A 27397-nucleotide genomic window follows, 5' to 3' on the forward strand; every position below is an offset into this window, starting at 1 on the left:
TGCAAATGGCATTATTTTATTCTTTTTTATGGCTTAGTAGTATTCTATTGTGTATACATGCCACTTCTTCTTAATCCAATCATCTCTTGATGGACATTTAGGTTGTTTCCAATGTTTTGGCTATTGTGAATAGTGCTGCAGTGAACATGCAGGTATATGTGTGTTTTTCAAGGAAAGTTTTGTCTGGATATATGCCCAAGGGTGGGATTTATGGGTCATATGATAGTTCTATGTATAGTTTTCTAAGGTATCTCCATACTGTTTTCCATAGTGGTTGTACCAATTTACATTCCCACCAACAGTACAGGAGGGTTCCCTTTTCTCCACACCCTCTCCAGCATTTGTTATTTGTGGACTTATTAATGATGGCCATTCTGAAGTGGTACCTCATAGTAGTTTTGACTTGCATTTCTCTAATAATCAGGGATGTTGAGCATTTTTTCTTGTGCTTGTTGGCCATCTGTATATCTTCCTTGGAGAAATGTCTATTCAGGTCTTTTTGCCCGTTTTTCAGTTGGGTTCTTGGCTTTTTTGCTATTGAGTAGTATAAGTCGTTTGTATATTTTAGAGATTAAGCCCTTGTCAGTTGCATCATTTGAAACTATTTTCTCCCATTCTGTAAGTTGTCTTTTTTTTTTTTTTTTATGGTTTCCTTTGCTGTACAAAAGCTTGTCACTTTGATTAGGTTCCATTAGTTTACTTTTGCTTTTATTTCTGTTGCTTTTGGAGACTGACCTGAGAAGACATTTGTAAGGCTGATGTCAGAGAATGTTTTACCTATGTTCTCTTCTAGGTGTTTGATGGTGTCTTGTCTTACATTTAAGTCTTTAAGCCATTTTGAGTTTATTTTGTGCACGGTGTGAGGGTGTGTTCCAGTTTCATGGATTTACATGCTGCCGTCCAGTTTTCCCAGCACTACTTGCTGAAAAGACTATTTCCCATTTTATATTCTTGCCTCCTTTGTTGAAGGTTAATTGACTGTAGGTATCTGGGTTTATTTCTGGATTCCCTATTCTGTTCCATTGGTCTGTATGTCTGTTTAGTACCAGTACCACACTGTATTGATGACTGTGGCTCTGTAATATTGCCTGAAGTCTGGGAGAGTTAAGCCTCCTGCTTGGTTTTTGTTCCTCAGGATTGCTTTGGCAATTCTGGGTCTTTTGTGGTTCCATATAAATATTTGGATTAAAAAAAAAGACATAAATTTTTGGATTGTTTGTTCTAGTTCTCTGAAAAATGTCATGGGTAATTTGATAGGGATTGCATTGAATCTGTAGATTGCTTTGGGTAGTATGGCCGTTTTTACAATATTAATTTTTCCAACCCAGGAGCATCAAATATCTTTCCATTTCTTTATATATTCTTCAATTTCCTTGATTAATGTTTTATAGTTCTTGGCATATAAGTCTTTTACTTCCTTGGTCAGGTGTATTCCCAGGTATTTGATTTTTTGGGATGCAATTTTAAAAGGTATTGTGTTTTTGTATTCCTTTTCTAATATTTCATTGTTAGTATACAGAAATGTGATTGATTTCTGAATGTTAATCTTGTATCCTGCTACTTTGCTGAATTTGTTGATCAGTTCAAGTAGTTTTTGGGTTGTTGAGTCCTTAGGGTTTTCTAGAAAGAGTATCATGTCATTTGCATACAGTGTCAGTTTTACCTCTTCCTATTTGGGTGCCTTTTATTTCTTTTGTTTGTCTGATTGGTGTGGCTAGGACTTCCAATACTATGCTGAATAAAAGTGGTGAGAGTGGGCATCTTTGTCTTGTTCCAGATTTTAGTGGGAAGGCTTTCAGCTTTTTCCATTGAGTATTATATTTGCTGTGGGCTTGTTGTAAATGGCTTTAATTATGTTAAGGTATGTTCCTCTATAACCACTTTGGTAAGAGTTTTGATCATGAATGGATGTTGGATGTTTTTTCTGCATCTATTGAGATGATCATGTGCTTTTTGACTTGTATTAATGTGGTGTATGACATTGATTTGCATACGTTGAACCATCCTTGTGAACCTGGGATGAATCCCACCTGGTCGTGGTGTGTGATCTTTTTTGTATGTTGTTGGATTTGATTGGCTAAAATTTCTGTTGAAAATTTTTGCGTCTATATTCATCAGAGATATTGGACTATAGTTTTCTTTTTTCGTGGCATCTTTTTCTGGTTTAGGTATTGTGGCAATGGTGGCATCATAGAATGTCTTTGGGAGTGTTCCTTCTTCTTCAACCTTTTGGAAAAGTTTAAGGTGGACGGGTATAAGTTCCTCTTTGTATGTTTGGTAGAATTTGCTTGTAAAGCCATCCAGTCCTGAACTTTTATTTGTAGAGAGTGTTTTTATTACATATTCAATTTCATTTCTAGTGATCAGTATGTTCAGTTGATCTATTTCTTCTTGATTCAGTTTTGGCAGGCTGTAAGTTTCTAGAAAGTTGTCCATTTCTTCTAGGTTGTCAAATTTGTTGACATACAGTTGTTCATAGTATTCTCTTATGGGTTTTTGTATTTCTGCAGTATCTGTTGTGATTTCTCCTTCTTCATTTCTTATCTTGTTTATTTGGTTTTTTTCTCTCCTCTTCTTGGTGAGTCTGGCCAGAGGTTGTTAGTTTTGTTTACCTTTTCAAAGAACCAGCTCTTGGTTTTATTGATTTTTTTTCTATTGTTTTTTTTTAATATATTTTATTGATTTCCTCTCTGATCTTTATGATTTTCTTCCTTCTTCTGACTTTAGGTTTTGTTTGTTCTTCTTTTTCTAATTCATTTAGGTGGTGGGTTAAGTTGTCGATTTGAGATTTTTTTCTTCTTTTTTGAAGAAGGCCTGTATTGCTGTGATTTTCCCTCTGAGCACTGCTTTTGCAGCATCCCATGGATTTGGGGTGGTATGTCTTCAGTATCATTTGTCTTGAGGTATTTTTTAATTTCCTTCTTGATTTCCTCATTGACCCATTGGTTTTTTTAGTAGCATGTTGCTTAGTCTTAATGTACTTAGTTTTTTCTCATTGCTTTTCCTGTGGTTGATTTCAACTTTCATTCCATTGTGGTCAGAGAAGATACTTGAAATAATTTCTATACTCTTAAATTTGTTAAGGCTAGCTCTGTGCCTCAGTGTGTGATCGATCCTTGAGAATGCTCCATGTGCACTTGAGAAGAATGTATAGTCTGATTTTTTTAGATGTAATGTCCTGAAAATGTCAATTAAGTCTAATTTTTCTGTTGTGTCATTTAGGATCTCTGTTGCCTTTATTTATTTATTTATTTATGTCTTTTTGTCTTTTTTAGGGCTGCACTCTTGGCATATGGAGGTTCCCAAGCTAGGGGTCAAATCAGAGCTACAGCTGCTGGCCTATGCCACAGCCACAGCAACGCAGGATCTGAGCCACTTCTTTGACCTACACCACAGCTCACAGCAATGCCTGATCCTTACTCTGCTGAGCAAGACCAGGGATTGAACCGCAACCTCATGGTTCCTAGTCAGATTCATTTCTGCTGTGCCACGATAGGAACTCCTCTGTTGCCTTATTGATTTTCTGTCTAGAAGATCTGTCCGTTGATGTGAGTGAGGTGTTAAAGCCTCCTACTGTGATTGTATTCCCATCAATTTCTCCTTTTATGTCTGTTAGTATTTGTTGTAGGTATCTGGGTGCTCTTATATTGGCATATATATTGATGATTGTAGTATCCTCTTCTTGAATGGATCCTTTAACCATTAAATAGTGTCCTTCTTTATCTCTCTTTATGGGCTTCATTTTAAAGTTTATTTTGTCTGATTTGAGTACTGCAACTCCTGCTTTCCTGTCTTGTCCATTAGCATGAAATATCTTTTCCTATCCCCTCACTTTCAATCTATATGTGTTCTTTGCCCTAAGGTGAGTTTCTTGGAGACATCAGATTGTAGGTTTTTGCTTTTTTATCTAATCTGCCACTCTTTGTCTTTTGATTGTAGCATTCAGTCCATTTACATTTAAGGTAATTATTGATAAATATGTATTTATTGCCATTTTAAACCTTGTTTTCCAGTTGACTCTATGTTTATCCTTTCTTCCTTTGTCTTTTTTTGGTTGGATAATTTCCATTTATTTTATGCTTGAGTTCTTTTTAGTTTTTGTGAATGTAATGTTTGGTTTTGATTTGTGGTTGCCCTGTTTTTTAAGTATGTTAACCCCTTCCTATATCTGCTTGCTTTAGCCTGAAAGTCCTATAGGCTCATTATTATTATTTTTTAAAAAAAGAATCTATATTTTCTTACTTTCCTTCTCCACACTCTATGATTTTGTAGTCCTTTTTTAACATCTTCATGTGTATCCTTTTGCTTTTCCTTGTGTTTATCATTGCTTTTGCAGTAGTTTTGTTTTTTTTTTTTTTCCTTTTCTCTTTTAGATCTATATGCTGGCTTATTTAAGTGATTGCTTTCCAATTGTGGTTTCCTCCATCCTGTTTCTTCTTACTTCTTTTTTATTTAGAGAGGCCCTTTCAGTATTTCTTAGAATGGGTTTATTATTGCTGTACTCTTTTAGCTTTTGTTTGTTGGAGAAATTATTTCCCCTTCTACTTTAAATGATATTCTTGATGGATAGAGTATTCTAGGCTGCAGATTTTTTCCTTTCAGAACTTTAAATATATCTTGCCACTCCTTTCTGGCCTGTAGTGTTTCTGTAGAGAAATCAGCTGTTAGCCTTATGGGGTTCCCTTATAATTAATGCTTAGTTTTTCTCTTGCTGCCTTTAGAATCCTCTCTTTGTCTTTGACTTTTGCCATTTTTATTGTAATGTCTTGGTGTGGGCCTATTGTTTGGGTTCAAATTGTTTGGGGCCCTCTGTGCTTGCTGTATCTTGATAATAGTATCCTTTAGATTTGGAAAGTTTTCAGACATAATTTCTTCAAATATATTTTCAATCCTTTTTTCTTTTTCTTCTCCATCTGGAATTCCTATTATGTGTAGATTGGCCCACTTTATATTATTCTGTAGATCTCATATTGCTTTTGTGTTTGTTCCACTCTCTCCTCTATGTCTCTTCTTTCATGTCTTCTCCCCTCCACCTCCCCGTGCTGCTTTCTAAATAGTTGTCTTGGAGTTCTCTTCCAGTTAATCAGCTATTTGAGCTAAGAAGACTACTCTTTACCTACCTATTGAGTTTTTTGGTTTGTTTTGTCTTCTGTGTTTTTTAAAAAAATTCTCTATTAGTCTAGTTCTAAAAGTTGTATTTGGATTTTTTCAAATCTACTTGTTTTTTCAAACCTACTTGTTCTTTTTCATAGCCTTTTATTTTTCCATGTCTTAAATCTTTTTTATTAAAGCATATTAATCATACTCTGTGTCTGATAAGGGGATTTTGGTGGGTCTGATTTTGCAGTGTGTTTTTATTTTTCACAGCTTATTTGGTACCTCATTTCTGTATACATTTTATATGTTTGTTTTACCATGGATTCGTATTTCTTGGAACCTTTCTGTGGAGGTTCTTTGAAAGTGTGTTCCTTCAGGAAAGATTGGCATTTGGTTCTGCCACATATGTGGTGGGATCCCTTTATGCTAAGTTCTCAATTTGAAGTCTTTGTACCTCCCAGGTCTTCTGAGTATGGACCACAAACTTGTATGAGGACTGGCTTGTGGTAACAAATTCTCAAGAGATACTCTCTCCTACCCCATTTACTCTTTGCCTAAATTTTAGCCAATCCTCTGGTAAGATGGTTTTCTTTCTATTTTATTTTTATACCAAGGATGTAGGGAGTCCTAGCTGTATGTGATTGCTGGTATGGAGTGGACCCCATTCCAGCTCCCTACCTGGTATGGACTCTGGCTTTGACCTCTGTGTCTTGGGTTGTAGGAGGATGTGCAAATCAACACTGGTGTTAACTGGTTTAGGAAATGCCCTTCCCCACTTACTGCTAGGCTCCTATTTTCATTTAATCTTTGGTTTCTGATTATTTCTTACTTTCTTGCAAACTTACCAGTACCTTTGAAAATACATGATTTTGTTTCTGTTGTTGCTTTTCAGTCTACTTTTTGGGGTTGTTTTCAGCTAGTGGTTTGTCAGAGTCTCCAGTCTGCTATCCAGTCTACCATATTTCTGGAAATGAAAGTTAAGTCTCAAACATTTTATGTTGTGGTTGTTAGAAATTGTTTCTTCTTTGGGATTAATGGCATTTTTGTCAGTCTGTGTTTTCGTTTCCTTTGGTAAGCACTGGAGAACCAAGGGAGGCTTATTTTTCCTATGTTGTGGTCTATACATAGTGGTATTAAGACCACCTAATGCACTCTTGGGATTTTACATCTTTCCCTTTTACCGAGTGACCTGTGCCAGTAGGGCTGAGGCTTTGTTTTAGTGTGATTAAATTATCTGCACTTCACCACATCTAGGGTCAGCCGCTTATTATATACTCTATGTTCTTCTTCCTGAGGGCCTATTCCTAACCAGCTTTGTGAACCTTTTCTTATTTGTAGATGAGGAAGATGGTCTGAATCTATAATTACGAGTCACTGGTCCACAGACTTGTTCCAGTTGTTAAAATCTTCACCAGCCCAAAATAAAAGGAAGGAGAAAATGGGGAGAGAGCAGTGAGTTTTATCCAAAAAAAGCTCACCGGGTTACTGATCCCACGTGGGTATTTTTCCACTTTGGTATAATATGTCTTTTACTTTATGAAATGGTGGTAGACTATAGGTTGTTTGTCTTCTTGGTTGGTTCGAATGTATTTATTGAGCAGAACACAAAGCTGATAGCCCCAGGTACTTTCCCAACATTTTGGGATCAGAGGGGATCTTTTTCAAGTCCCTCGAAATCAGAAGTCAAGGAACTGCCATGTTAGATGACTCTGAAATTGAACAGCTTCAGCTTTTCCAGCGAGCTGAGGTAGAGAGATGACTTTTCTTATTAGCTGGAAAGTTTGAGGTTTGATTAATTTAGTTTGGGGTTTTATTTTTTACCACGGGCGTATTAGAAGGAGAGTGAAGCCCACTTGGAGGAATGAGGCCATGGTGGGGCTGCACCTTAGTCCATTGTCTCAAGGTCATGCATGTGTTTTATAGGTCATGGGTTTGGTAAGGGCCTTATTGCTGGCCTGTCTCTGCCTCTGTACCTCTTTTAGCTCTCTGGGATACAGATAAATCCTTTGACACTTTCGTGCTTGCCTTTGCAGAATCCTAGAAACCCAGGTTTTTGTGCCCATCAGCTTTTTTGCACAGGATCCTGGATACTTCGGGTTGTGGATTAGCTTCACCCCAGAGAGCCTGTTAATTCACATTCCCTTGCAATATGTCAGCTCAAAGAAATGCTGCGGGCATGGGCGGCTCTCTGCCCTCATGGGAGGGAGAGCCAGAGGGCTCAGCAAACAGCATAGTGACCTCTGAGACTCTTTAAGGCAGTGGGAAAAAACTGAAGGAAAAAATATTTTAGGCAGATTATTTTAAAATGTGACAGTACTAGAAAGCTAGGTCACAGGTGGATTCAAGATCCAGCCACATCCCTCATTGCTGTGTGACTTCAGGCAAGCTGCTTCATTTCTCTGGGCCTCTTATTTTTATGCTTAATAAAAAAGAGGAGACCGTTATCTCTCCTTCTCCCTTTAATTGATTGTTTTAAGGTTATTAGTTGTTGTATGTAATTTGGCTGTTATAAATGAGATACCTTGGGCTCTCACAATAGCCAAATGCCAGTAAGATTTATTGATTTATTTAGCACACTTACTACTAAGTGCCTGCTATGTGCAAGGCGTAGTTCTATGGCATGAAGGTCCACTGGTGTGAAAACCACTCCCTGCCTTCAGAAAGTGTACATTCCAGTGGAGGAAACAGATGATAAATAAGCAAACACATTAATAAGACAGTGATGATGGGTGCCCTGAGGAAATAAACAGGTTGGTGTAAGAGAGTCAGGGGAGGGAGTTGGAGAAAGTTTCTGTGAAGAGGTGATGATCAAGGCACGACCTAAAGTCAGGAGAAGAGATCCAGGCAGAAGGAACAGCGAGGACAAGGGCCCTGAGGCCACAGAGAGCTGGCTTGCTTGAACACCGGGAAGGCATGAACCACGGGAAAGGCATGCACGGTGGCTAGAGGGCCGGGGCTTGTACCAGACACATGGTTAATTTCATAAGGTGTGATGCAGCTTCAACTTCCTTTCATGTTTTTCTTCCTATTTTTCATGTGTATTTGTCTTGGGGAATGAAAGTTAATTTACAAGATATTTCTGGGTTTTAAAAATCACTTAAAAATATCTTTGGAATGCAGAAGGGAGAATCTTGTACTGTAGACAGTGGGCTCTGGGGTCAGATGCCCCTCAGGTTCTCATCAGCTCTGTCACTTGGGACTTTCTGACCTTGGACAAGTTATTCAGCCTTTCTGAGGCTCAGTTTCCTCACCTGTAACAGGAAGGTAACAAACCCTAAGCTCTATCCATCAGAGGAATGTTATGAAAATAAGCTATTTTAGAGGAACTGATAAATATGAAAATGCGTGGAGTGTTTAAAGAGCATTATTAATGGGAGAGAGGCTGTCTTGACTCCAGGTTGGCTCTTTGCATCCTGTGCTTGTTGGGCTGTCGAAAAGAGGCACCTCAGATATGAGGCACTGTGGCTGGGGTGAATCCGTGCTAATGTGCCAGTGGGAAGCCTGTTCCAGGGCTGTGTCCTTCGCGTGCTGCAGCAGCGATATTACAAGGAAGTAAATGAATAATAAATGAAGGGCTCTGAAGTCAGGCTGCTCCTGCACGATTTCCGTGCGGAGGAAATTCAGCAGAAAGGACATGGCCTCGTGGTGCCGTCTCTGCAAGGAGAAGCGGGCTCTCTGCTGGCAGCACTGGCAGACCCAAGGCCCCAGTCTCCAAACACAGTGTGCGACCCCAATGGTGGAGGCCTGGTTGTTGCCATGGGTTGTCCAGCAGGTTGACAGCAATGCTGGGATGGGAACGCCAACCCAGGGTTCAGGACACCACAGCCCTCTGGGTTTGGCATTCTGAGATGCTCCCTGTTGACCAGTGCATGGTGTTCAGTACCTACCATGCTTCCAATACTGTGCTAGCCCTGGGGCTGCGGGGTGGACAGGGCCCTCTCTCCTGCCACGCACAGCATCACTGGGAGGCAGGCTGTTGAGTACTGTAATGGCAAGAAGGTGACACAAGTGCTTCCATGGAGGAAGTAGAGGGTGTGGTGGGAGTGCATGGCAGGTGCCAAACTCAGATTTGATTTTTTTTTTTTTGCTTTGGGGAGGCCCACAGAAAGCTTCTTGGAAGAATTGCCATTTAAGTGAATATTAAAGGATGAATTCACCAGGTTGGAGTATGGGATGAGGAGAGGATTCCAGACAGAGTGTCCTGCTTGTCTGCCTGGGGCTGGGCCTTGAAGGGTTTGGGACCAGGAAGAGAGTGTTAGGGGGGTCTTGGAAGGATTGTGTGCTGCGTGGTAAGCAGTTTATCCCAATGGCAGTGGGAAACTGTTGGAGGGTTTCCATGGTCAGGTTTGAATTCTGGGCGGGTCACCACTGCTGCTCTGTAGAGACTGACCAGGAGGGGGCCAGGGTGCCAGTGGGGCAGCAATCTGGGAGCCGTGAAGCCCAGGCAGGCAGTAGTGGAAAGGAGCAGACATATTCATGACACAGGCATTCAAGGGTTAGAATCAGCAGCACTTGTGACTGCGCATTGCTTCTTGGGCGGATTGCTTTTCCATGGAGTATCTTACTCAGACATGAACTGTGGTACCAGCATCAGTTTACATGGAGCTTGGGGCACCTCCTCTCCAGAGTCCTTGGAGGGGCCCAGCAACATGTCCCATGGTCATACGTCCTCTTAAAATTTGCAAAAGCGTGATGGTTAAGCCACAGCCAGCTGTAGGACTGCTGCTTCTCTCACCTCTGACTCCTCTTCATGGTCCATGGTATTGGGATGGCCACAGGCAGTTTTAGAATTCTGCGGTTAGAAAATTGAGTTGGGACTACATCCAGCAGCATATAAAAAAGTATGTTATGTACATGCCTTTATTTCATATTCTTTTTCTCACAGAGCCTTTCCTCGCCCCTGTCCTCATCCCCAAAACTTAAACATCAGGTCCCACAAAACTGGATCTGCCCTTGATCGTGGCTGTGGTTATTTCTACCCGTGACCTTAGTGGCCGGCCGTGGGGCCAGGAGCCAGCAGCTCTGCTCCAGGTGTAGAAAAGGCTCTCGAGGCTGAATACACCATGTGCAGATAACAAAAGCTCTGGTGTGGAGGTTGCCCTGTGTACTTCTCTTTCTGTCCATAGTTGTAACTTGGGCACAAAAATGGTGGTGTTTACTCTGTGCCAGGCTTTGCTCTAAGCGCTTCACTCGCAAGACAAGTTATGAGATAGACATCATTCCCTTCACTTCACACATGAGGCTAGTCCCGGTCGGTGTGTGGGATCCAAGCCCTTGGAATCTGCCATCAGTATCAGGTCACATGGGCTGCAACCAGGGCTGTCGCCCAGGGCCCCCTGCTTAAAAGCTTCCCACGCATAGAAGGGCCCTGTGCCTGAGTCATTGCTCTGCGTTCCCACCTCGAAATTCTTAATTTTTAAAGAAGGGTCTGTCTCCATGTTTTCATTTTGCCCTGATCCCCGCCAGGTTATGTCATCAGATCTGGGCAGGGTCTGTGCTCTTGACCTGTCACTACATCATTCTGATGATAGGCGGAATGTGGAACAAACAGCCCAGTGCCTGACCCGTCCTTGGAGGTATTCAGGCAAAGGCTGGATGACCCTTTGGCAGGAATGCTTTAGAGGGGACCTAAGTGCCAGATAGGAGGAAGGGGTGGGGGTGGGAGGTTGAGGCAGACAACCTTTAGCATCTACGATCCTCTTAGCTCTGAGATTCCATGATTCTGTAATTTTCCTTTCAACAGCTTTACGCAAGTCAGAAAATAGAAGAAACAGGGCCTGGGGGAAATGATCTGATGCATAGAATTTTGTGAAAAAGTGGGACAGTTCCCAAAGGAAAGAAATTTGTGGAAGGACAGAACCTGGAGACGTGTCCTTAGACAGCTGGCGGTAGCACTGGTCCCCTCACAGCCCTGCACAGGCCTTCTCCTTTCCCCACACTCATCAGAACTGTCCCCATCCAGCTGCAGATAAGCCAAATGAGCATGAAAAGAGGGGGCCTCTTGGTCTTGGGGAGCCTGCAGTTTCCGCCTTCGGGTCGCAGGCCACAGCAGCAGCTGTGCAAACTGTGCTCAGGGCAGCACAGATGGGCTCTTTCTGACACCGCAGTGATGCCCGTCCTCAGGCTGCACTCTGTGGCACTGCTGCCTGGAGACAGGAAAGCTGACTTGAGCTCCAGCCCCCGGGGGGACCTTTTGGAGCTGACTTTTTCAGGAGTTCTCAAACTCTGTTTCCTGGAGCCCTGGTGTGTGGTGGGGGATACGGGGGCAGCGAGGGTGCCCCTGAGACCGGAAAGAGCAAATGGCCCGTCAGACGCCCCGAGGTTGAGCCACTGCCTCTCAATTCTGTGACCCTGAGCAGGTTCTAGTCTCTGCCTCCCGAGAGGGGATGGGAGTGAAGGCCTGCTGGCAGTTGACTTGATCCGTTTTATCTTGGCGTTTTCATTAACAGCACAATTTGTGCAGTGCCTTCGGGTTTTGAAGGATCTTTTCACATACGTGAAATTTTTCTAAAGTCAGAAGGTCGTATTGCCTTCATTTTATTGATGAGGGTGCTGAGGCTAAAAGGTCAGGCCTAGAATTCACAGTTTCACGAAAATAGGGATCCTTTGTATTTTCTAAAAGTTGGTCCTTTTGTTCATTGGCTCATGTCAGGGTTCTGCGGTTTGACACTTATGCAGCCATAGACTGAGTGCACCAGGGCATCTACTGTGGTTTGTGAGCCGTTGATGTGTTCCGTCTCGGGACGGCGGGCCTGGGAGGGAGATAGGCAGGGCCACGTGGATCCTGAGTTCTAAATCGAGACCCCTTGTGTGCATGGCTCCAGGCTGTCACTCACTAGCTCACTGCGTGACCTGGGAAGTTAAATGGCTTAATAACCTCTTAGAACCTGAATTGCCACATGTGTAAAATAAAGACAACTGTAGACCTACGATGTGAAGCTCTTGTAAGAATTCAGTGAAATAATCCATGTAAGATGCTTAGCCCAGTGCCTGACCCAGTATATCTTAGCTGTCATCGTTACTGTTATTATAATCATTAGCATTTACACACTAGATGTCTCCATCTTCAAATGAGCTACTTTCCATATTTTGGCCATTATACATTCAACACTTTTTTTTTTTTTTTGGTGTTTTTAGGGCTGTACCCACGGCATATGGATGTTTCCAGGCTAGGGGTCCAATTGGAGCTATAGCTGCCGGCCTATGCCACAGCCACAGCAATGCCAGATCTGAGCCTCATCTGCGACCTATGCCATAGCTCACGGCAATGTTGGATCTTTAACCCACTGAGCGAGGCCGGGGATCGAACCCAAGTCCTCATGAATGCTGGTTGGGTTTGCTAACCGCTGAACCACGATGGGAACTCCTCAAAGCATTTTTAATTAACTTGTTTTTAGGCTTTAAGTGGTAGGCTCTTCTGGTTTTCTTTTTGGCATCTGTTAGAAGTACTTTTAAAAGCTCTGCCTGAATTCACATGGAGCCCCTGTAAATCCACTTGAAAGTAGATCTCATCACTAAAAACCCACAAAACACCTCAGTGAGAATGGAGGAGTCGGGCTGTAATTTATGGCGTCCACTTCTCGCTGCCATTTGGCATTTTGCGAACTGCCACTGCCATTAGCTGTCACTTTTGAGTATTTATGGTCTTGCAGTAGGAGCACTTTGATTCTCATAACAGAAATAGGGTCACATTTAGAAAATGTACCCTACGCCAAGCTGGAAAATGAGATCCCCCAGAGGGTGGCTGATGGATGGGGCTTCACGGCAAAGTGTGGCCTGCCAGCCAGGCCATGTGATGCCCTTTCTGTAAACCCCAATTGGAAGCTGTCTTTGTGTCTCAGACCTCAGTCTGCCAGGCCTGGGCTTTCTGCTTGGCAATGACTAGGGGCTGGGGAAAAAGACATGTAGCTAAATACCAAACCATCTTCCACATGGTTGCCCTTAACAGCCTAGAGGTTGGCCAAGACAGAGCTAGGCTTAGGCAGGAAGTCCTCCACGGCCCTAAACTGGTTCTTTGTGTCTAGGTAGAGAGTTTGGGATGTTGCAGTTGAAGGAGCGTGAGTTAAGTGTGACACCAACGTACTACCCTGGCCATAGGCAAGGCACTGTCTCCTGCTTTGGACCTGTTTTCTCTGCTCATTGGGAGGATTTGGTCTTGGTGAGCTCTGAGGACTATTCTTCCAGCCCATGGAGTTTCTTGATTCCCATGAGGTGGCTGCCGAATTATACAGGACTTTTGGGCAATAGCAGTTGAGGGCTTTCAGAGGAGGGAGGAAATTACATCTAAGTTGCAAATTAAAAAAAAAAAAAGACATTCCTTGTGTATGAAAAGGAGTAGCATGTTCATCATTCTATAATGTGTCAGCATGCTGATGAGAAGCTGTCCTCCAGGGAGTCTGCAAGACCTCAGATGGGTCTCTCCTCCCAGACCCATTTCTCCCTCTGAACACCCCTCTAGGAGACCACATTACATTAAATCTCCAGGTCTCCTTAGGCTCCTCTTGGCTGTGATGGTTTCTCAGAGTTTCTTTATTTCTGGTGACCTTCACAGTGTCTAGGAGTCCTGCTTGAGGATATCATAGAGTCTGTTGGAATTTGATGTTTTTCTGATGTTTAGATGGGAGTTAGAAGTTTTTGAAAGGAAGCCCACAGAGGCTTAGAGTGCCGTTGTCACCCTGTGTATCAAGGGTACGTCCTCTCCACATGAGTTATCACTGCTGATGTTGACCTTGACCCTGTGGCTGCGGTATGGTTTGTCAGACTTCCCTACAGTAAGGTTGTCCTCTTCTTCCTCCTTCCATACTGTACTCTCAGGAAGCAGTCACGGTGCCCAGCCCTTGCCCCCTCTTGTGGGGTCGTTCGTTTGTTTCATTATACACTGCTGACTACTACCTCCCTGCCTGGGGAAGCGGTGGGGATCAGCAGTGTGGAGGGATGGAAGACAGGGCCTCTGCCCTCAGGGAACTCGGGGTCTAGAAGACAAGACAGAAAGTAGGCTTGCCGTCACAAGCCCCTGCCGTAAGTGCCGTGAGAAGGTTCCACAGGAGCACAAAAGAAGTCCCCTCACACCAGGCTTTCCTATTTTATGTTTCTGTGCTTTAAGTGAATTTTCCTAATTGCCCTCCATTTCCTTCAACCATAAAATTTTAAATGTTTAAAAGGAAAAAAAAAAAAAAAAGAGGCCAGCTTATTTCCTTTCCGTACTTACCCTGTGACTCCTGGTTGGTATTTTGTTAAGCATCTCTGTCGCACTTTCCGTGTTGAAAGCATCTTTTAGTCATTAATTAGTAACCCACATTAATATGCAGATTGAATTAATCTATTTCAGGCAGAAGTTTGTCGTGAGGAAGCAAAATAGCTTAAGTGTTATTCCTTCCCACCTGCACTTTCCCCCCAATTCCCTGCACTCTACCCCGATCATTATTAGGATTATTGCCGTGATTATTAAACGCTGATGGGGCACCTCGAGCATCTGCGGCGCTTCCAGGAACTTGGGGGAGGGCCCGTCCCTGAGCTCTGGACTCGTGCTGCACAGAGACTGCTGTGGGGGATTCATCAGCTCTTGGAAACTGAAATTGGTCTCATAAACAGTCATCCTCAGGAAACGGTTTTGGCTCTCCTATTTTTATTTTAGTTGCACTGAGCTGAATTCCTGTTAGGCTCTGTTGTTGTCTGAGGGCTTTTACCTTCGGGAAGAAAAGGGTATCCTCCATCGTACACCTACCATTTATTGAGCTCTTACTATGTGCCAGGTGCTCAGCACACCTTGTATTTGAGTCACAGCAGCCTCCTCGGGGCAGCTCTGTGGCTTTCGTCCTTGTAGAGATGAGGCACCTGAAGCTCAGTGAGGCAAAAGAACAAGGCTGGGAAATGTAAAGCGGGACTTAAACCCTGGACTAGGGCTCCAAAGCCTTCCCTCTTCGTGCCTGTCCTTGGTCCACCATTCAGGGCCCTGCGAGCCTCTTTTCTCTGTCACCTCCCACTTTTCCGTGTGTCACCATGTCCTCTCCCCTGCTTCCTGTCAGTGTCAGGTGGGTAGACGGCTCTTCCGGGATACGTCATTTCTGCCTCATTAGAACTCTGAGGGTAGGGGCGGTCTTCATTCCCACTTTGGAGATGAGGCTGGCCCTGGAGCCCTTTGCCTGCCCAGCTCAGACTGACCGTCCTGGGCAGGAATGGTCTCTGCTATCAACAGCCACTTGTTGAACACCATTTGTTGGCTCCTGCTGGGACTGAGGATGTGAACGTTCCCTCCCTGCCCTCAGAGAGCTCATGTTCTACCCTGGGGGACAGAACGCCTGGAGTTGCAGGGGTCTCATTACTTGGGCATTTCTGTTTCTGGCCTTGGGGTAATAGATGTCTGTGTTTTAGTACGCAATTACTACATGCCAGACCTTCTGCTCAGAGGTAGAGATCCCTGACTCTTGTGTTCATTCCTCTCTCAGAGGTGAGTTTGCTGGAATCCCCATATAAAAGGTGAGGCAACTGAAGCTCAGAGAAAACGGAATTGCTTCAAGGACAGACACTCAGGATCTGGAAAAGCTTTGATTAGATCCAGATCTAGCTGAATCCAGAGCTCCTTTTTGAATTACCTTGACTGCTTCCCTTGTAGTATTGCCTCTGTGTGTGTGTATGTGCGTGTGTGTGTGTGTGTGTGTGCACATGCACACACATAAGCAAGCTTACACTTATGTATATCAGGTATAGGACTAGGTCAGTGAGGAACACAGTTCTGAACAGAATGTGTCTGCTTTGTTTGGGGCCTACAGGCTGATGGGGTGATGCAAAAATAACCCTCAAGTGCTACTGAGTGTGAGAGATGCTACAGGGCAGGTCCTGGTTCTGGGTGATCTCAGGCAAATCTTTCAACTTAGCCCCAGTTTCCTCACCTGTATAATGGTGAGGAATGTCTCACAGGGTTATGATAAGGTTTAGAAGAGAGGAAGAATGCAAAGCACTTAGTATATGGTAGGGCCCATAATAAATAAATAAATAAATAAAATAAATAAATAAGACCCTAATCACAGGTTAACGTACTTAGTTAGGGTCAGACTGACACAATTTTGGGGACCTCTCTGTCAGTCTTATATTTACAAGGAGATGTTTGGATGCTTACGGACATGGACCATTTCTGGTAGTGTTTTGGGTTGTGGGTTGAATGTGGCCTTCCCAGCACACAGAATAAATGCTTGCGGAATGATTGAAAACAACAGTTCTGCTTCGTGGCTGGGAGCAGAGTCTGGGACGTTGTGAAAAGTCATGCAGAAGTGGAGTTCCTGTCATGGCACAGTGGAAACGAATCCAACTAGGAACCATGATGTTGTGGGTTCGATCCCTGGCCTCGCTCAGTGGGTTAAGGATCCAGTGTTGCTGTGGTGTAGGTCGCAGACTCGGCTCAGATCTGGTGTTGCTGTGGCGTACGCCGGCAGCTACAGCTCTGATTAAACCCCTAGGCTGGGAACCTCCATATGCTGCGGGTGCAGCCCTAAAAAGACAAAAGACAAAACAACAACAACAACAACAAAACAAAAACAGAAAGCCATGCAGGGGGCACTGTCGGTGTTTTATATAGGAGTCTCAAGTGTTGACAAGAGCCCGGCTCCGTGAATAGGGAAAGGAAAATTCAAGGCTGGGTACACCAAGGTCAACTAAAACATCAAGGAGAAGCTGTTTTACTGTGGTGTGTGGCAGAGTCAAACTTAGGGTGGAGTTCCTCTGGCTACTTCCTTGATGGGTGACTAGGACAAGAAACCACAGAGTCTCAGCATCTTCATCCAGAGGAGAGGGGACCAAGATGGCGGAGGAGTAAGGTGTCACACTCACCTTCTCCCACAAACACATCAAAAAAACACACCTACATGTAAAACAACTCACACAGAACATCGTGTCCTCATCCATAATTGGGGGGGGGGGCAGTGTGGATACCTGCTTTGCAAGGTTGTGGAGATCAAATAAGATTATGCCCAGTGAGTGTTTAGCACAGCTCTCCAGGACAGAGCAGAGCTTAAATGCTCAGTAAATGGCTGGAGATATTATTCAAGGGGGCTCCTTGCCAAGAATCTGAGTCCCACAGAGTTCTGCCTGATGGATGGTCTATTTCAGACACGTGTCATTCTCACTTTTGACTGCGGTTTTTTCTGGCAGTGCCCATGGAAAGAGTGTGGTTTTGCCAGTTAGATGAGGCCCTTGTGGAGACTCCAGCCCAGCCCATTCCTGAGGAGCTTGGCAGTTCTTTGGAATGCTCTGCCAGAGCTGGGGAGTGGGGCTGCAGGCATAGCCAGCGCAGAGCTCTTGGAATGTGGAAAGAGACATTTGAGAGGAGGGGGAGCCTGTTGTAGGATGCTGCAAAACACAGATAAGCTCAAACACAAAGGGATAATCCCCAGTTATTGGACCACCAAAGATACGGAGTTATGTTTTAGTATCTCTCCATTCCCATTTTGTTGTTATTATTGTTGTGTCTTAGTTTGGGCTGCTCTAATGAAGTACCAAAGACTGGGGGGCTTGTAAGCAACAGACATTTTTCTTAGAGTTCTGAGATCGGGTACCATCACGGCGGGTTCTGGTGGGGACCCTCTTCCACATTGCAGACTCACTGTACCCTCACACAGAAGCAAAACCAGTGTGATGGCATGTGAAGGTGGGGACTTTGGGAGGTAATTAGCTCATGAGGTTGGAGCTCTCTTGAATGAGTTAGTGCCATTCTTGAAACACCTTTCGATAGCAATACTCTTTTCCCAAAGGGCACTTGAGAAAAACATCGTAACTTAATAATTTTTGTCCAGTGCTCACTCTGTGGCAGGCACTATTCAAGCAATTAACTGTGTTAACTATTTGAATTCTCATGAGGACCCCATTTGGTAGAATTATTAATCAGGTTTTACAGATGAGAAAACTGAGACACAGAGTGGTTAAGCAGTTTGCTCAAGGTCACACAGCTCCTAAATGACAGAACCGGGAATCAAGCCCAGGTTGTCTGATTCTGGGCCGTGCCTTACTAACCACTAAGGAATATTGCCTCCTTTGGTTAAATCTCAAGCGAGGGAACCCGCGAGGGAACCCACGGCCGATCCCAGGAACACTCATGTCCGCCTGAGCGCAGTCCTAAGTTAAAGAGTAACTGGATGAAACAGGAGTCAGGTCATTTGTTCAGCGAATACAGTGTCTCCCATCTGTCTTCTCCTTGAACTGCACAGTGCTCGGAAGGAAGGGAGGGTAGAAAGTAGGAGTGGTCCCTATTCTTTTTTTATAAGTGGCATTTAAATTTCTGAAATGTTCATGCTCTGGGCTCTAAAGGGTGCTTAGGGAGCTTCTAGTCCATAGCCTTCATTTTACAGACAAGGATCAGAGGCCCAGCAAGTGCGTGGCAGCGCCAGGAACCAGAAGCCACATTTCCAGCCCAGTGTGGGACCATGATGGTAAACTCTTCGTTTCTGTTGCCTCATCCCACACCAGGTAGGGGCGAGAAGGCTGGTTTTCTCCTAAACAGGGCTGAGAGGGGGCCACTTTTGCCCATCCTGGGAACTGAATGGCTGCTGGTGATGGATGGATTACATAGTTAGATATCCTTCCTGTGGCCTGCTTTATGCACTGCCTAATCAATAGCCAGGTATTTATTGAGTATCATTCCAACTTGCTCTGTCAAGAGATGGCATCCCACCTCCCCAGAGGCTTTCCTGGGACCACCAGAGGAGGTTTTTTCCTGTGAGCCCAGAGGGGGCAATGCTGGGACTGGTGAGACCAGGAGAGTCCGTTGTTTTTTTTTTTGTTTTGTTTTGTTTTTTTTTTTTAAGAGTAAAAATATTTCTGTTTGCAGATGATATGATCAAGTACATATAAATTTCTAAGGAATTCACTAAAAAACTATTAGAACTGCAAACTAGTTCAGCAAGGTTGCAGGAAAAAATAAGGATGCAAAAATCAATTGTATCTCAATACACTTGCAGTGCACAATCAAAAAATTAAGGCAAGAAAACAATTCTATTTATAGTGGCACCACAGAGAATACACTTCTTGGGAATAAATTTAACAGGAGAGCAAAACTTATGCTCTGAAAACTACAAATTATTATTTAGTAATTGGAAAAATATCGCATGTTCACTGATTAGAAGATAATGTTAAGATGGCAATACTTCCCAAATTGATAGATTCAATGCATCACTACTATCACAATTCAGCTAACTTTTTTGATAGAAAGTATAGATATTTTAAACCATTTTTTAACGTAAAAAAATCTAAGTTTGATCCAAAGGAATGGAGTCAAATGCTATCCTTTGGAAAAAGTAAATTGCTTAAAGATCTACATACTATTCTAAATTCTGGAGATAAAGTAGTGACCAAGACGAAGTCTCTAGTCTGGTTATATCATTTTTAATGTACAGAAGTTTTACTCTTTATGGTTTTGTAAAATCTGTACATTTATGTTTAACAAAAAGTAAATATTTAGCATAAATTTTTCCCTTTCATACTTTTAAAGTTTAATGTTTAGTCTGAAATTTATTTTCTTTCTTAAAAAAATTTTTTTAATGGTGACATCTGCAGCATATGGAAGTTCTTTTTTTTTTTCATTTTTTTTTATTACTCAAATGAATTTATCACATCTGTAGTTGTATAGTGATCATAACAATCTGATTTCACAGGAGAATCCATTGTTTATAAATACATTTAGAATGCCTTCTCCACATGAGGGAGAGTGCTCGAGGAAGAGTGACAGTCCAGCAGACAGCAAGGGCAGCAGACGTGGGTACATGTAAGGCTAGTAAAGTGGAACAGGTCCTGGAGGGAAGCAGGTAGAGCAGCCAGAGAGGGTGCAAAGCAGTCATGTCCCCCTGAGAAGAAGACTTCAAGGAGGCACCCACTCTGGGCTGCATCTGGAAGGATGAGTGTGGATTTCCCAGGCAGATGGCAGTTGGGCATGCCCAGCAGAGGGAACAGAGCACAGTGGCATGAAAAGTCCACAGTTTTTGTGTCCCCACAATAATTAGGTGTAGATCCCGGGGTCAAGGGGAATCCAGATGTAAGATAAAGATGGGGGTGCTGATCCCCAGGAGGCTTGTGGGTTCTGCCCAGGAGCTGAAACTCGACTCTGAAGATAGTGGGAATTCGGGAAGCTCACAAGGCAGGATGTACTGCTCATCTTTGCAATCTAGAAAGCTCCCTGGGCTACAAAGCCAGAGAGCAGACTAAAAGGGGACTGGAGGCCAGGGGACCTGTTTGAAGACTTGCGTGGTGGAGCAGGGGCAAGAGATGAGGACCAGAACTGCACTGTGGCAGTGGGAATGAACCTGCAAAGACAGAAGCCGGATGTGGGGCCAGCCAAAGAGTAGAGTCAGCATGACTCGGTCACAAGGGGCACCTGGGGAGGAGAGACAAGGTGATGCTGAGAAGAGCAGTGACAGCTGACACGCATGGAGTGCTTAGCTGTGTGCCAGGCCCAGTGCTTAGCACCTGACACAGGCTCTCTCATCTCAGCCTCACCATAGGTATTGTCCCTGTAAACATGCTGTGGTTACAGCTGGGAAACTGGCTTAGGTGAAAACTTGCTCGCAGTGACACAGAGGACAGTTTGCGTAGCTGAAGTTTGCCTGCAGGCAAACTTAAGTTATTATTCTGGACCACAATTACTGGGGTTTCTGGCTTCTGTCGCTGAGTGAATGTGGCCACTTTCTTCTGATGCCAGCCATATAGAGGAGCCAAAAGGTTAGAGGGTGCCCTGGTCTTGCTGTCCCATGTTAGAAATGGAAGTGTTTGGGGCTCGGGGCCCCAGATAAGTTGCTGAGAGGTATGCAGAAACACTGGGAATGGCTAAATATGGTTTTGAAATAGCTTGCAGTGGCTTTGCAGTGTCACAGCTTTGCTTGCTTTTCTGATGCTGTGGGAAAAGGGGTGAGATTGGGAGTCAGACTAGTTTAGCCTCTGCTACATTCCAGCCACGGGGTCCTAGGGAAGTCGCTTTAAGTCCCCGGCCTGCCTTTTCCTCCTGCATAATGAGGTTGTTGGTCTTGTCCTCCTGTGCATGAAAATCACCTGGATGGCTTGTTCAAACACAGATTTCTGAGACACACCCCTAAAGTTGTGATGCAACCGGTAGGGCCTGGGGATTTGCACTTCTAACCACTTTCTAGGGGATGCTGTTGCTGTTGGAGTGGGGACCGCACTTCAGCGCCACTGTCCTAAGTGCTCCATCCCAGTGGGCAGGGTCATATTAATACCAGGGAACGTCCAGTCCATAGCACAGAGCGCCAAACCAGTGAACGGGGTGGCACTTTGAAATGACAGCAGGGTGCAATCCACCCTGCTCTTCCATCCTCTTCTACGCTTTCTTTTAACCTTTCCCTACCACCACTGACCCCAAGTCCAGGTCCTGTGATACCATGTTTCCGTGTGTGGTTTTGCAGGTGGATGGATTATTGGCGGAACCCTACCTACCAGCTATTGTCAGGGCCAAGACACCTGCCCTGAGCAGCTGATGGATTGGAAACGCCCAGGATGGGCATAAACTCCCCAGATCTTAGGGGCTTACCGGCTTGAGAGATCATAGTCCTAATAGGGTTGCCGAAAGGCTGAACTTCCACCTGGGCTGCAGCACCTGTGGCCTGAGCTTTGCCTCTGGGACAAAGCAAGGAAAATCTCTCTCCTGCTCTCCCCCCAGAATACTTATCTTTTCCCCCTGGGCCTGGAAGGGCACATAAGGGAAGGTTTTTTCCTGACCACACTCCAGGCATGAGCAGCATTGCGCCTCTCTGTGACCCTGTGCCAGAGATCTGATGAAGAAATTCCAGGGAGACAAATGGAGATTACATGGAAATCAATCACACGCAGCTGGTGTTCTCTGCAGGCAACTGTTCAATTTTATTTCCTTTTCATTTTTCTCCTCGTTCCCTGGGATCAACTCCTTTAAGAGCTTGACACCAGCCTAGACTTGTGTGATTAAGTGGTAAACTTAAGCTGGCTGCTGGAACCTTCTGTGTGTTTCTGCAGAACTGGGAGATTGATTGTTTAGGGCAATCAATGGGTCATGAGTCCTCTGGACCACTAAGAATATAGGGCCTGTTTAAAGGTATTTCTTGGAGTCTTATCTATCAGTGTCCAGGTGGGCTTTTTAATGATTTCGTCTTAACACCTATTTATAATTTTGGCTGCTTTCAGCTGCAAGTAATGATATGGAGATTTATTATCTTACATAACAAGAACCCTAGCAGAAGGGCAATTGCGAGATTAATTAACTCAGTGGCTCAGCACCATCATAAGAGATTTGTATTCCTGCCATCTTTCTGCTTTGCCATACTCAGCAAGTTCTCTCCAGGTTAAAATTCTTCATTGTTGCAAGATGGCTGCTGTAGCTCCAGATATCACCTGCAGACCCTGAAGCCTGGAGAATGGATAATTGGATAAAAATCAGAGTTCTGTTAGGAAGGAGGAAGGGATTGGAGTGAGAGAAATCACTACTGGGGTTGTTCAAGCTAGAGGTCAGTCCTTATTTAGAAACATTTATCCTTTGTTTTCTGCCCAAGACGTTAAGTAGAGACATCTTGTCCTGGCATAACAAGACTTCTACCTTATGCCATCCACTCTCATTTCCTACTTTTATTTTATGTTGTTCTCTGCGTAGAGCCACTGGGAAGCCACGTAGGACCATTTGCTGCTGCAAGAACTGGCCACACATTTCATTTCTACCTCCTTGCCTTTGCTTAGTCTGTGTCCTGTGTTTGGAATAAACCTTGTCTGTGATTCCTGTCTCTCAACACAAAACTTGTCAAGGGACAGGTATAGAAATGGAGACTTTGTCTTCTCCCTCCCATTTCTGTCTTTTAAAAACAATCTTTTTATTGCAAAGTAAAAGATAAAAATCACACAAAACAACTGCAAACTTAATGAATTATTGACTCTGAATCCCCTTGCGGCAACCACACCCCAGAAAGTAGAACATTGCCAGTCCCTCCAGAAACCCCTTCTTGTGCTCTTTTTAGTCGCCATTCCCTCTCTGTCCCTAATAGTAATGTTACTTTTACAGTCTTCACTTTCTTTCATTTAAAAAATAGATTTGTCACATCCATGCACATGCCTGGCAGTTTAGTATTACCACTTCTTTTTTTTTTTTGTCTTTTTGCCATTTCTTGGACCGCTCCCACGGCATATGGAGGTTCCCAGGCTAGGGTTTGAATTGGAGCTGTAGCCACCAGCCTACTCCAGAGCCACAGCAACGCGGGATCCGAGCCGCATCTGCAACCTACACCACAGCTCACGGCAACGCCGGATCGTTAACCCACTGAGCAAGGGCAGGGACCGAACCCGGAACCTCATGGTTCCTAGTCGGATTCGTTAACCACTGCGCCACGACGGGAACTCCCAGTATTACCACTTTTTAAATGTGATGTTTACAAGGTCTCTTTTAATCTACAAGTTTCCCCTCCAGTTCTTTCTTTTACTTATCATTTATTTTTTGAAGAACCCAGGCTGGTCAAGAACCCAGGCTGGTCAACATGTAAACTTGACCAGCCTGGGTTCTTCAAAAAATAAATGAACACAAAAACATGTTCTCAGTTTTTTGTTTGTTTGTTTTTGCTTTTGTTTTTTCCCTGCAAATTGGCAGCTGGATCCAGAGCCTTGATCAGACTGATGGTGATCCTTTTGGTAAGAGTATATATCTTAGATGATATTATGCTTGTTCATCAGGAAGCATATAAAGTGTCTTGGTATTCTCATTCTGTTGTTTCTTCTTCGTCTATTCAGTGGGCGTCTCTTCAAGTTGGATCCTGAGTCCTTGACATGTCCCACTAATCTTTGATAGCTTTTTTGCCAGCCGGATTCCACTTTCCCTCCTCACCCATCCCTTTCTCCCGTTCATGCCCATGTGTCTTTAGGAAGAAGTAGATGCCTGTTGTGTTCAGGGGCTACTTAGGCTCTTTGCCTCTTCACCGATGTCTCTAAGCTGCAGTGCTTTTTTCTTCTTCAGTGTGTATTGTCTTGAGCTATTCTCCATCACTGCTTGGTTTTGAGAACAATTGAACATTGCCAGGAGAGACCAGATAGTCTAGCTTTTAAAAATGAATAACATTAAAATTCACACATGTACTGGAGTTCCTGCTGTGGTACAACAGCAATGTCTCTGGAGTGCTGGGACATAGGTTCCATCCTTGGCCCAGCACAGTGGGTTAAGGATCAGGCCTTGCCACTGCTGTGGCATAGGTCAGGCTTGTATCTGATCCCTGGCCCTGGGAACTCCATATGCCATAGGGCAACCAAAAAGGAAAAAAATTTTTTCACACATACACCTAAATTAGTAGACTTGGCAGGACAGGGCTTGTTTTATTTTTCCATAAAATATAAACCCAACGGCTGTGGGACTTGTCCAATGTGGACTCATACTGGGAAGAGATTGGTGAAGTCTTTGAGATGCTGACTACCAATGGCCTGGCTGTTTGTGACTGTTCAAAACTCATAGCTTTGATCATGATGTTGAACTATTATTGGTCCTCCTCAAGGCCTGCCTCTGTCCTGTTTGAAGCTTAGTCCAAAAGGCCAATTGTATTTCTCTTGGATGGCAATTTTTGAAACTTTATTTAGTTCAGAAATGTTTTTTTATTTTACTCTTCGTTTTGAAATAATTTTAGATTTACCCCCCAAAAGTTACAAAACTAAATCTTTTGTATCTTCATCCAGCTTCCTCTAAGGTTGACATCTTATACAGCCGCAGCACAGTTATCTAGACCATGAAACAGTATTCACCAATCTGTACACCTTATTTCAACCTTGCCAGTTTTTTCCTCAGCTAATGTCCTTTTTTCTGTTCCTGGATCCCACGTTACGTTTAGCTGTCACATCTCCTTAGTCTCTTCCAGTCTGTGAGGTTTCCTCAGTCTTTTTGGTTTTCATGACCTTGACACTTTTGAAAAGAGTAGCCAATTATTTTGTAGAAATGTCCCCCTATTTGGGTTTGTCTGATGTTTTCTCATGATCAGTTTGACACATTTGAGCAAAAATACCACAGAAGTGACATGTGCTTTTCTCGGTGCCTGGTATTGAGATGCAGGATGTCTTAGTACCTGTGATGTTGAGGCCATGTAGGCCAGGTATCTCCAGGGGAGAGTCCTACTTTCTCCTTTGAAGTTAAGGAGTCTCTTGTAGGGAGATGGGACTATGAGAATGTCCACTTTAGAACATTTTTCTTCAAGGGAAGGTCTACCATAGAAAACAGGTAGAAGTGACTTGCTTTTAATGAAGTGGACATGGGATGGGGGCAGAGGCCCAGCACCCTCTCCCCCCCCCCAAAATAACCCCTGAGTCCTATCTGATGAACCCCTAAGCATCTATGGATGTCCTTTGAAAATCATGTCTCTGGACCGTGGTGTTTGCCTTTTGGTTTTTACAATAGGTACATATGCTATAAGCCCTTGCACTCAAAATATTCTGCAAGATGGTATTCTTTCAAATTGACCTTAGCCAACTTAGATTTCATTTAAACGGTGTGAAGTTATCAGCAGGCTTTTATTTAGCACCTCTGTGTATCAGTCACTGTGCTCAATCTAAAGAGTATAAAATTCACAAAACACAACCCCTACCCATTAATCGTGCTTCTTTTCTTTCAGAACAGAACAGACTTTATAATGTAGACCCAAGGAAGAAATGCGAAAGGAGGAAACAAATAGGCAAACAAAAACCTGGCTTATGGGAGGGTATGTGTCGGGGGGAATACTTGAGGATTTGGGGTTTGTGTTTTGACTGAGTGCAGAGGCCACTTTGACTTAACTAGCCGTCATGTCTTGGTCAGAAGCAGTACTTTTCCCTCAGAGAAGCATCTTTAATAGACTGTGTGTGTGTGTGTGTGTGTGTGTGTGAGGGGGGAGACAGTTCTAACCACTCCTTCCCACAAAATAGCCACCCTTTGGTCCTTTGAGTCTCCTTCCCATATTTAAAAGACTCCAAATTCTCGTCCTTCATGGATGAAGTGTTTTAACTGTCCATAATTACATTATTATTCCAGACACCATCGGAGTGCTTCTTGCTGAGGAGGGAGGATTAAGCTGAGGAGGCTGGAGCGAGTGAGCGGCCCATCATCGGCCCCGCGCCTGGCAAAGGAGATTATGCCTCTGAAACGAGGTTTCTGGCTGCCTTTGTTACTTAATTAGTCTTTTGCCTCTTTTCCCTTCATGACAGTGGCAGGATCCAGGACACATCCTCCTTTTAGAATGCAAATGCCTCTAACGAAGTTTTATAATTATTTCTTTTGAACAAATCTGAAAATTGTCAAAACTGCTCTAGTCACCGGGAGTTCAAGGGTGGGAAATCACTTTTAAAGGCATATGTTTCTCAGGGGAGGAAAGTAGCAAATACCATCTCTTTAAATTCTGTTTAATACGAAGCCTTTATTGACTGCTTATGATCATTCTGCACAGTTTAATTCACTTTTAAGTGAATATTATTTAGCTTCTTCAGTAAGTCAGTGCGGCCTTGCGGATCTATAAATTCAGATGCTGATCACAATCAGAAGGCGATGTGTAAAAGGGTTACAATTTAATTAAGTGGTAATAGATCTTATGCAATGTCAGGTTAAAGGGAATGTATAAATATTGCTTTATGAACCAGGTTCTGCAGAAAGTAGACAGCCGGCCGTTTTCTCTCCTCTCTCATGGGATGAGTTATGGGATGGCCCTATTAACTGCACAGGAGTGTGAGGTGGGGCAGGAGGGGGTGACCCATTATTAAGCATCTGCATCCAGATAGTCAACCTTAAAGAACTGGACTTCAGAGGTCAGGAAAGATTCCTGACACTGTTAATTTTATTTTGTGAGACGTAATTGAAACGCACCGACTCATGCTTTGTTGTTGGCTTTTGATAGATAAAGGAAGAGATGTTGTTTTGAAGCCTTCTAATAGATTTGCACTAAAGACCAAGCATTATTAGTTCAGCCTGTTCACCTCACACGTTGAGGACCTAGGACACCAAGGCCCAGAGGGAGAGGGAGCTGGCTCTTGGCACCATCCAGCAGAGGCGTCATATGCTGCCTGTGAAGTCACGGACCTCAGGGAGTTTGCTGATGGCTCTTTAGGAGACAAGGCCCTTGGGCATGGGAGCGCTTTCATTTGCAGCTCTGTGTTCCATTACCTTTCTCCCCTGGATAGGGAGGCCGCAGGGGAGAGTTTTGCTCCTGTGACCTGGGGCACGTGGCCACCTCGGAAGATGGGGCAGAGCCCTGGACTTGGAATCCTGCCCTTTATGAACTACATGAAGGCAAATCCTGAACCCAGGTGAGGGGCCCTGCGTGGACTCCGCAGTTCCCTCAGCTTAGCAGTGCCCACA

General features: G+C 43.8%; 1 protein-coding gene across 2 annotated transcripts in view; it reads left to right on the top strand.

Moving 5' to 3' along the window:
• GALNT10 (polypeptide N-acetylgalactosaminyltransferase 10) overlaps positions 1–27397 on the top strand; it is a 234020-nt gene that overhangs the window by 43705 nt on the left and 162918 nt on the right. The window contains exon 1 of one of the 2 annotated variants that reach the window (XM_047773009.1): positions 6463–6592. The exons of the other annotated variant lie outside the window; for it this stretch is intronic. The gene's annotated coding sequence lies outside the window, so the exon portion shown is untranslated. Of the gene's footprint in view, positions 1–6462; positions 6593–27397 lie in introns of those variants that run through there. 2 annotated transcript variants of the gene reach the window in all.

This window comes from Phacochoerus africanus, chromosome 1 (genome assembly GCF_016906955.1).
Source record: "Phacochoerus africanus isolate WHEZ1 chromosome 1, ROS_Pafr_v1, whole genome shotgun sequence".
Lineage (NCBI taxonomy): Eukaryota > Metazoa > Chordata > Mammalia > Artiodactyla > Suidae > Phacochoerus > Phacochoerus africanus.